Source organism: Prionailurus viverrinus, chromosome A3, assembly GCF_022837055.1.
Source record: "Prionailurus viverrinus isolate Anna chromosome A3, UM_Priviv_1.0, whole genome shotgun sequence".
Taxonomy (NCBI): Eukaryota; Metazoa; Chordata; class Mammalia; order Carnivora; family Felidae; genus Prionailurus; species Prionailurus viverrinus.
In genome coordinates, this window is record NC_062563.1 from 21,436,489 (window position 1) to 21,445,543 (window position 9,055).

Below are 9,055 nucleotides of genomic sequence, written 5' to 3' on the forward strand. Positions count from 1 at the left end.
GCTCCGAGCCCGGAGCCTGCTTTGGATTCTGTGTCTCCCTCTCTCTCTGCCCCTCCCCTGCTCACGCTCTGTCTCTCTTTAAATAAACATTAAAAAAAAGTTTTTGTAAATACAGACAAGCCAATTCCAAAATGCATGCAGAGGCAAAAGAACCAGAATAGTTAAAACACTTAAAATGAAGAATGAAGTTGGGGGAATCACCCTACCTGACTTTACTACTTGTTGTGGAGCTACAGTTATCAAGCAAGCGGTGTTAGTGTAGGGAAAGACACGTAAACCAAGGGGAAGAAAAATAGAGTCCAGAAACAGACCCACACAAGTATGACCAACAGATTCTTGACAAAGGTGTGAAAGCAACTCAATGGAGAAAGGACAGTCCTTCCAAAAAATAGCGTTGGCACGAATGGACTTACTTACAAAGGGAAACATAATGAGCCTTGACCTAAACTATACCCTGTATGCAAAAATTAACTCAGAGTGAATCATAAATCTAAGCATAAAATGCAAAACTACCAAACCTTTAGAAGAAATTATGGGAGAAGATCTTCATGACCTGGGGCTTGGTGAACTCGAGTTCTTAGACGTTAGACCAAAGCACAAGCCATAGAAGAAAAATAATTGATAACTGGGACTTCATCAAAATGAAAACCATTTGATGTGTGGAAGATCCTACTAAAAAAGTGCAGAGACAAGCCACAATTTGGGAGACAATAGGTACAAATCACATACCTGACAAAAGACTTGTATCCAGTCTTTTGGATACAAGTTCTTCTGGAAAGAACTCTCTAGACTCAACTTGAAGATAATAATCAAATTAGAAAATATGTTAAAGACTTGAACTGATATTTCACCAAAGAAGATGTAAAGATGGCCAATGAGCACATGAAAAGGTATTCACATAGCTATTAGGAAAATGCAAATTCAAGCCACAGTGAGATGCCATTACATACTTCTTAGGATGGCTAAAATTAGAAAGACTGACAATACCAAGGGCTGGCGACTACACCCTTCGGTATAGCCTTGACTCTCAGAACCGTATTTAGTGATAATTAGTGAGAGATACTTAGTGCCCAGATAGTGGCTTCTACGTACCATTTTCCTATTAAAAAACCCAAAGTTCTTGGAAGATATGGTTAATTCCAGAGCTTGCATAAAGATGAGCCTGAAACATATTATACTGCTAGAGAGAGAGGAAGTGCACAGAAAAAGCTGGGGCCATAGTGAAGAGACAGAAGTGAATTGCTCCGAATGGCTTAAAGCACGGACTATTTGAGCAACGAAATAAAGACTGGATTATAACCCTGCTCTGTTTTCTCCCATAGGCATTATCATCTCTTAATTAACCACATAATTAACATATTATGTTTTTGTTTATTGCCTCTCTCTCCCCACTAGAATATAAGCTTTACAGAGGTGGGGATTTGGGGGTCTGTTTTGTTTACTGATACATGCCAAGTATCATAACAACACCTGGAGCATAATGCAGACTTAATAAATACTTGTAGAATGAGCAAACTTTCTCTCTTCCCCCATTGGCACGTAGATTGGGTAAACTGAATGTTCTCACAGAAACCAAAACCTTTTCCCCAAATAACTGAGCACCAAACAGCCACCATCATCTGCTTCTCTGCCTCAGCACATGTGCAACTCACTTGGGCAGGCAGGGATGGTCTTGAGGGAGCTGAGCCCTGAGAAAAGAACATGGCCACCTGGGAACCCCTCTCCCAGGGAACGCTCTGGAAGATTTTCCTCTCAAGAGGCTCCCTGGGACACCTGTGGTCATTTCAGTGCGAAGACTTTTGTGTGGCGAATTTAAAGCCCATTGGTATGTTTATCTCAGCTGAAACCTTCCCACTCTTGTGAGGTTGACATTAGGAGCCCATTTTATGGATAAGGGAAAGGAAGCATGGAGAAGGTAAGTATATTCGTTTGGGAGGGCTGCTGTGAAAAAGGACCACAAATTGGGTGGCTCAGAGAACAGACATTTATTGCCTTTCAGTGCTGGAGGCCAGAAATCTGAAATCAAGGTATCCACAGGGCCGTGCTCCCTCTGAGACTTTGGAGAGAATCCTTCCTTACCTCTTCCTAGCATCTGGGAGCCTCAAGCACTTTTTTAGCTTGCTACTGCATCAGTCCAAGCTCTGTCTCTGTCATCAGATCGCCGTCTTCACATCATCTTGCCTCTGTGTGTGTCTGTGTCTGTGTCCAAATTTCCTCCCCTTTTTTTAAGGACACCAGTCGTATTGGATTAGGGCCCATCCTAATGACCCCATTATTGATTACGTCTATCAAGACCCTACTTCCTCATAAGGTCATAAGGTCACATTTTGAGGTTCTGGGGCTAAAGCTTCAGCACATCTTTTTGGGGGGACACGATTCAACCCATAGCAGTAAGGGACTTCAAATCAGGGAAGGTTAGAGCTAAGAGGGACTTTTTCTGTTGGAGCCACCCCACTCTGTACTCCCTCTACACGACTTTAACCATGAATAGGGTCCCCTAAAATGGAAAGTTGTTAAGGAAATTCACCAAAACATTAACTATGGCAAAGGTCATTTCAATCTACCTACCAGGTCTCCCATCCCTGCAGCCTTTGCTCAGTCTCCAACATGTAGGTCCTCTGGGTCCTCTCTTGTTTTCTGACGCCCCGGGTTTCCATCTTCTTAACTTGACATTTCATGGCTCATTCCCCCCACCGCCCAAGTACTCTCCGGAACCCCAACGGAGAGCTTAGGATCATCTGAAAGAGTGAGAAGACGGTGAGGAAATTCTTTGAGGAGCTCTGTGATCCGAACAGCAGTGCCATGAAAGAGAAAGGCAGGGGCAACTGCGCATGTGCAGCACAAGCAGAGGCTTGTGGAGATAATGAACAACTGACTGTGAGTTGGCAGAGCTATGTGGTAAGGGCCTAAGGCAGCCCCTAACTGGGGAAAAGGTTGGAGTATTAGGTTAAGTGATAAGAGACTTCAAATCCAATCACCAGGTACCTATTAAGTGCCCAACTCAGTATCGCAATGAGCCATGGGTGACACAAAGACACATAATATCTGTTTCCTGCCTTCAAGGAAATTATAATTCACTTAGGGAGGTCAGACGTAACACTCGGGAGAAGTTACGCAACCAAATATTTAAATAGTAATCCACAATACTACAAGATCAGGTGCCAAATGAACTGTGGATCTGGTGACAAGCTTTCAGAATTCTGAACAAGGAGATATCATTGGTTTGTTTATGATCTAGCTAGTGCATATTTTCTTGCTGGGGGGAAAGGAGGGGTTCACTGAGCAGGGACAACCAATGAAACTTAAGAGATTTTTTTTTTTTTAATTTTTTTTTCAACATTTATTTATTTTTGGGACAGAGAGAGACAGAGCATGAATGGGGGAGGGGCAGAGAGAGAGGGAGACACAGAATCGGAAACAGGCTCCAGGCTTTGAGCCATCAGCCCAGAGCCCGACGCGGGGCTCGAACTCATGGACCGCGAGATCGTGACCTGGCTGAAGTCGGACGCTTAACCGACCGCGCCACCCAGGCACCCCAAGAGATGTTTTTTTAACAGTGATCAGAAAAATGGGTAAACCTTTAGTTAGACTAAGAAAAAAAGAAGACTCAAATAAAATCAGAAATGAGAGAGGAGGCATTACAACCGATGACAGAAATAAAAAGGATGCTGAGTGACCACCATAAACAATTACATGCCAATACATTGGGTAAGCTAGAAGAAAAGGATACATTCCTAGAAACATACAACCGACCAAGATTGAATTAGGAAGAAACAGAAAGTCTGAGCAGACCCATAACTAGTAAGGAGATTAGATCTGTGATCAAAGATCTCCCAAAGGAGAAAGCCCAGGATCAGACAGCTTCACTGAGAATTCTACCACACATTTAAAGAAGAATTAATACCCATCCTTATCAAATTCTTCCAAAATATTGAAGAAGAGGGAACACTTCTAAACTCAGCTTCTGAGGCCAGTGTTACCCTGATGCCAAAGCCAGACAAAGACAGCACGAGAAAAGAAAGCTGCAGGACCACGGGACGACTCGCTCCAGAGGATGACCACTCTGATGACTATAGATGCAAAAATCCTCAACAAAATAGTAGCAAATAAAATTCAGTCTCATCCTAAAATGACCAGACCCCCTGACCAAATGGGGTGTATCCATGGGATGCAAGGATCCCTCAACACACACGAATCACAAGTCAGGGTGGGGCAGAGAGAAGGAGAGAGAATCCAAGCAGGCTCCGTGCTACCAGGGCAGAGCCTGATGCAGGGCTTGAACTCGGGTCGTGGACCCTGAGCCAAGGTCAAGAGTCAGATGCTTAATCAATTGAGCCACCCAGGCGCCCCTTTCATATTTCTCTTGAAATGATTCTCTGCAGGGGCATTTCTTGGAGAGCCCCTAATTTTTTTTTATTTTTAAGAGAGAGGAGAGAGCAGGAGGGGCAGAGAGAGATGGAGACAGAGGATCTGAAGCGGGCTCTGTGCTGACATTAGAGAGCTGGGTGTGGGACTTGAACTCACGAACCATGAGATCACGACCTGAGCCGAAGTCTGACGCTTAACTGACTGAGCCACCCAGGCACCCCTAGGAGGACCATTCTTGATGGTGTGACAGGTTCTAGAAAGCTAGCTAGCAGTGGAGGGGTGGGGCTGGAGGAGACCCGGGCTTGATCGGGTCTGGGTACTGAGGTGATGGGCCTACCCCTGTACCCCAACATGACATAGTAATGTCAAGAGCATCCTTTGAAACACAGCCTGCCTGTCCCTGGGATTTTTGCTGATAGGTCTGCTCTTAGGGCCCCACGAGATCACTTGAGGCGGGAGGAAAGCCTTCTCTAAGGGAAGCGGAGAACGGAGCCCTAGATTCTTTAGTGGCCTCGGGTGGGAAATCATTTTCTTCTGGCCCATAAAACAGTTGTCTGTTCTGCTGTGTTTTACTACCAGTGTTCCCGTGCGGGCTGGGAGAAGCAGGCCCAGGCGGATGTGCCGGGGTGGGGGGTGGGATTTATGCACCAGACTCCAGTGGAAATCCTCAGGATGCCTTTACAGATCCCTTTGTCACACGGGCCATGTGCACCGCCCCTCCTTCCCACCCCCCCACACCCAAATACAGTTAGTTCAAGGGGGATGTCAAGTCTGTAGTTAGGGGATAGGCCAGAGTCTCAGGAGAGGTCTGGACTCGAGACATATACAGAAGGGTCGTGGCAACAGATGATCTTCAAAGCTCTGGAGGCTGAAACCGCCTTCCTGCCTATACTAACCAGAGTGGATTCTGGAGTTTGTAGTCAGGAAGTCTGAAGAATACAGAGTTTGCAGTGCCCACAAGAGCAGAGCTCAGGATGAGTCAGCTGGCAGCAGGAGTGGGGGTCCCCCAGGCCCCGCCAAGCCAGAGAAAACAGATATCAAGTGTCTGAGGCCAGCAATGTGTCTCGTGGCCAAAGGAGCCGGAGAACAGAAGATCCCCTGTGAAGTTAGAGGTAGGCTACAGTCCCCAAGACCACCCTCATTTCTGACACCCCTCGCAAGTTTGAGGGTCCCCAAGACCACCCGTAAGTTCCATGATTTGCTAGAAGAACTCATAGAACTCGCAGGAGGCTGTGCATCTCAAGGTGAAGTTTGTTGAAAACAAAAGATACCAATTACAATCAGCCAAGGCAAGAGGTTTGGAGGGCAGAGCCCAGGAAAGTTCCAAACACAGTGCTTCCGGTCGACCTCTCCTTGCAAATTTGCGAAGGCCTTACTCCCCCTCCCCGCCCTCCCCCCCCCAACCCCCGTCAATGTATAACAATGTGCACAGAGTGTTGCCAACCAGGAAGCTCACCCAAGCATTGTTGTCCAGAGTCCTGTTGTCCAGGGTTTCATCTGTGGGCACTGGTTGACTGCCCCGCCCCCCCGCCCCATGTCAATGACTGTAGTCTCCAGCCCCTTGGGGGCTCCAGATGATGCCACGGGACCCAAAGCCCCCAGCATAGATCACACTGGAAGACACGCCCAATGCCCCCAGATGGAGCAAGACTTCCCAAGGGCTTAGAGGTTACCTCTTGGCCTGAGGGCGAATATCAGACCTCCCTCTGAGCAAGGTTGAATCATTTACTACCAACACCCGCCCCCCCCTCCACTGCCATGATTCCGTGGGCGCTCAGGCCCCACCTCAGGAGAAGGGGAGAGTGTGTGAGAGGAGAGACCACGAGCAAATACTCAATTGCTGAATCATGGAAGAGTCTCTTCCAATTATCGGATCCCATTTCTGGATATTGATTTCACCGATGTACCTGCACATATACATGAGTGGATGTGTGAAGAGAAGTGATGGATGGCCCGAGCTCTTCACTGAAGCCCTATTTATTGTCGAGAGCTCGGCGGAGCCGGAGAGGGAGCTGGCCTGCCGTGTGCCTGGGTAGTGGATTAAAGCGACAACGAGCCCACATGAAAGTGACGGTGAAGAAAAAAAAAAAAAAAAAAAAAAAAAAAAGAAAGTGACGGTGAAGTCTTCAGTCATTCACTCTGATCGTCGAAGCAAGAGGCTCACACCAGAGAAAGCACCGCCACCCCCCTGTTCCCTTTCCACCGTGGGTTGGAATGCAGAGGGGTCAGTGTAGACGTGGGGACTGTCTCGCTGGAGAGGAAGACCCACACTGAAGCCTCTGCCAGTTTTATGGACCCTGGGCCAGGGGAGAGAGGGCCAGGGGGATGGGCTGGAGGTAGAAAGTCCTGAGTCCCGAGTCCTGAGTCTTTAGTGGCCCCAGGGGGGGCGGGGGGCGGAAATCTTGTCTGCCAGGCATCCCCCTTCTCTCCCTGTGTGGCAGGGGCGCAAAGGAAGAAGAAGGACATCTAGAGAAGCCCTCTGATGAAGGTCTTAGATGGAGATACTTAGGACCGCAGGCGGCTGGGCTAGGAACGCAGGTTATGTTAAGAGCGGGACGGGCTGCCACACGCGGGCTGTTCACCAGGTCTGGTGCGGGGAGGCCAGCCTTCCTCCCTGAGGCCTGTCAGGGAAAGGCTTTCTAATTGCCCATGGTCCGGCCTCAGAAAGCACATGTACGTTTTTGGCGAAAATGCCAGAATTTGGTTACAATGAGGAGGTGGACGGACCCCTTACTGATAAAAGCAAAGTATAAGAAACGAACTAAGAACCCGTCAGTAGGGGATTGGTTAAAGACGTTGTGGTAGATCCCCGCCAGGAAATCCTATGCGTCTTTCAGAAAGAGGAAGTCGTGGAGCACCTGAGTGTCTCCGTTGGTTAAGCGGCCGATTCTTGATTTCAGCTCGGGTCGTGATCTCGCGGTTCATGGGTTCGAGCCCCACGTCAGGCTCCCCCGCCGGTGGCGCAGAGCCTGCTTGGGATCTCTCTCTCCCTCTCTCTGTGCTCCTCCCTCCCTTGTGCTGTCTCTGTCTCTCTCACAATAAAGACATAAACTTCAAAGTAGAAAAGAAAGAGGAAGTTGTCTTGTACATTCACAGGCACGGAACTCTGCGTAGCTGTAAGGAGGGGTGGTGGGGAAGTCAAGGGAGAGCAGAGGAGAAGCAAGAGCTCGTAGCCAAGAGGAGAGTCTCCAGGGTGCATCTTAGGTGTGCGGATGAGACTGTGCATTGAGACTGTGGTCTCGGGATGGTTCTTTGACAGCTCAGAGTTTTGATGATTAATAGCAGAATGTCCTGTCCCGAAGCCAGCTCGTCTATGCAGGTCTGAGTTGAACAGTTATATGTCCACAGTCAGATTTCAGGGTGTTGGAACCCACTATGGGCCAGCTGTGGTTTGCCCTGCACCTATCCCAGCAAGGTGCGATGACACCCTGTTACAAAATGAATGTGTTCAGTCTCACTGGGCAAGAACAGCCTTTCCCTGCTTTGGGAATCACAAATATCTTGTTCTTTTATGAGTAAGTATTCTTCCCCTGTCTCATAGCAAAACGGTTGCCCCACATTCATCAGGGACTTGCCTGATGTCTTTTCTTGGAGCCGTCCCCTGGGATGTTCTGGAATGTCCTAGAATGTTCAGAATGCAGGCTTGCTTGCAAACTAGGCTGAGTGTCTTAAACACGTGCATAGGAGAACAACCCACAACTTTTCCAGGCATGGTAGCAAACCGTTTTCTAGCACGTCCAGGATTTTAAAGCTGGTGAGCTCCTACCCCATTGTAGGACCATATCAGTGCCCCAACCCATCTTCCCACAGCCGTGGACACCGACCCCATTTCTGCTTGCCGGCACTTGTATTTCTTTGCCTGAGAAGTTCCTACGGCTGCCAGAACCTTCTCTGCCAAGACTAGAAGAACTAGGGGACTAATGTCCACCAAGCTCCCCTCAACCAGCGAGTGACGGGAGATGGTGTATAAATATTCACGCTCCCTTGGCCCTTGGGTGTATACTCTGAGGAGTGTTCTGTGCTGGCTTCCAGAGTTTCCCTGGTGGGATTACGCTGTGGTCACCGTTGGTTTGATCACATACCCTTTCTAGGCTGCTTTCCCTTCCCCATCCCATTTTCTCTCCTCCTGGAACTTCTTCCAAAGAAACGACTTGTACTCACGTGCTTGTGTCAGGGTCTGCTTCTGAGGAGCCCAAAGCAAGATGGCGGATAGTCACACTGGCCATTTACCAGGGCCTAGTATGACCCTCCCGCACCCCCAAGGGCTTGACGTGAACTCATGGAGTCCCTCGTCACCCGGCAAGGAGGGATTCCCAGACGCAGTCGACAGGTGGGGAAACAGAGTCAGACAGGCTTTGCCCGGGGGCCCAAAGCAAGTCAGGCTTCCACAGAACCCGGGGCAACACTCTTGCAAGTGGGGGCTGGAACTGGGTCAGTTGAGCCTGTGAGGAGGAGATGATCGGCAATCACGTCCAGCCAAGAAACGTCGAATCCCCACTACAGCTAAATAAATCCTTTTACGTGGGTTACCTTATACGACCATTATAACCGCCCCAGGAAGTGGCTACTGTTATTATTATCCTTATTTGATTTATTGATTTATTTATTATTAAAAAAATTTTTTTTAACATTTATTCATTTTTCAGAGACTTTCTCGAGAGAGACAGAGCATGAGCGGGGAAGGGGC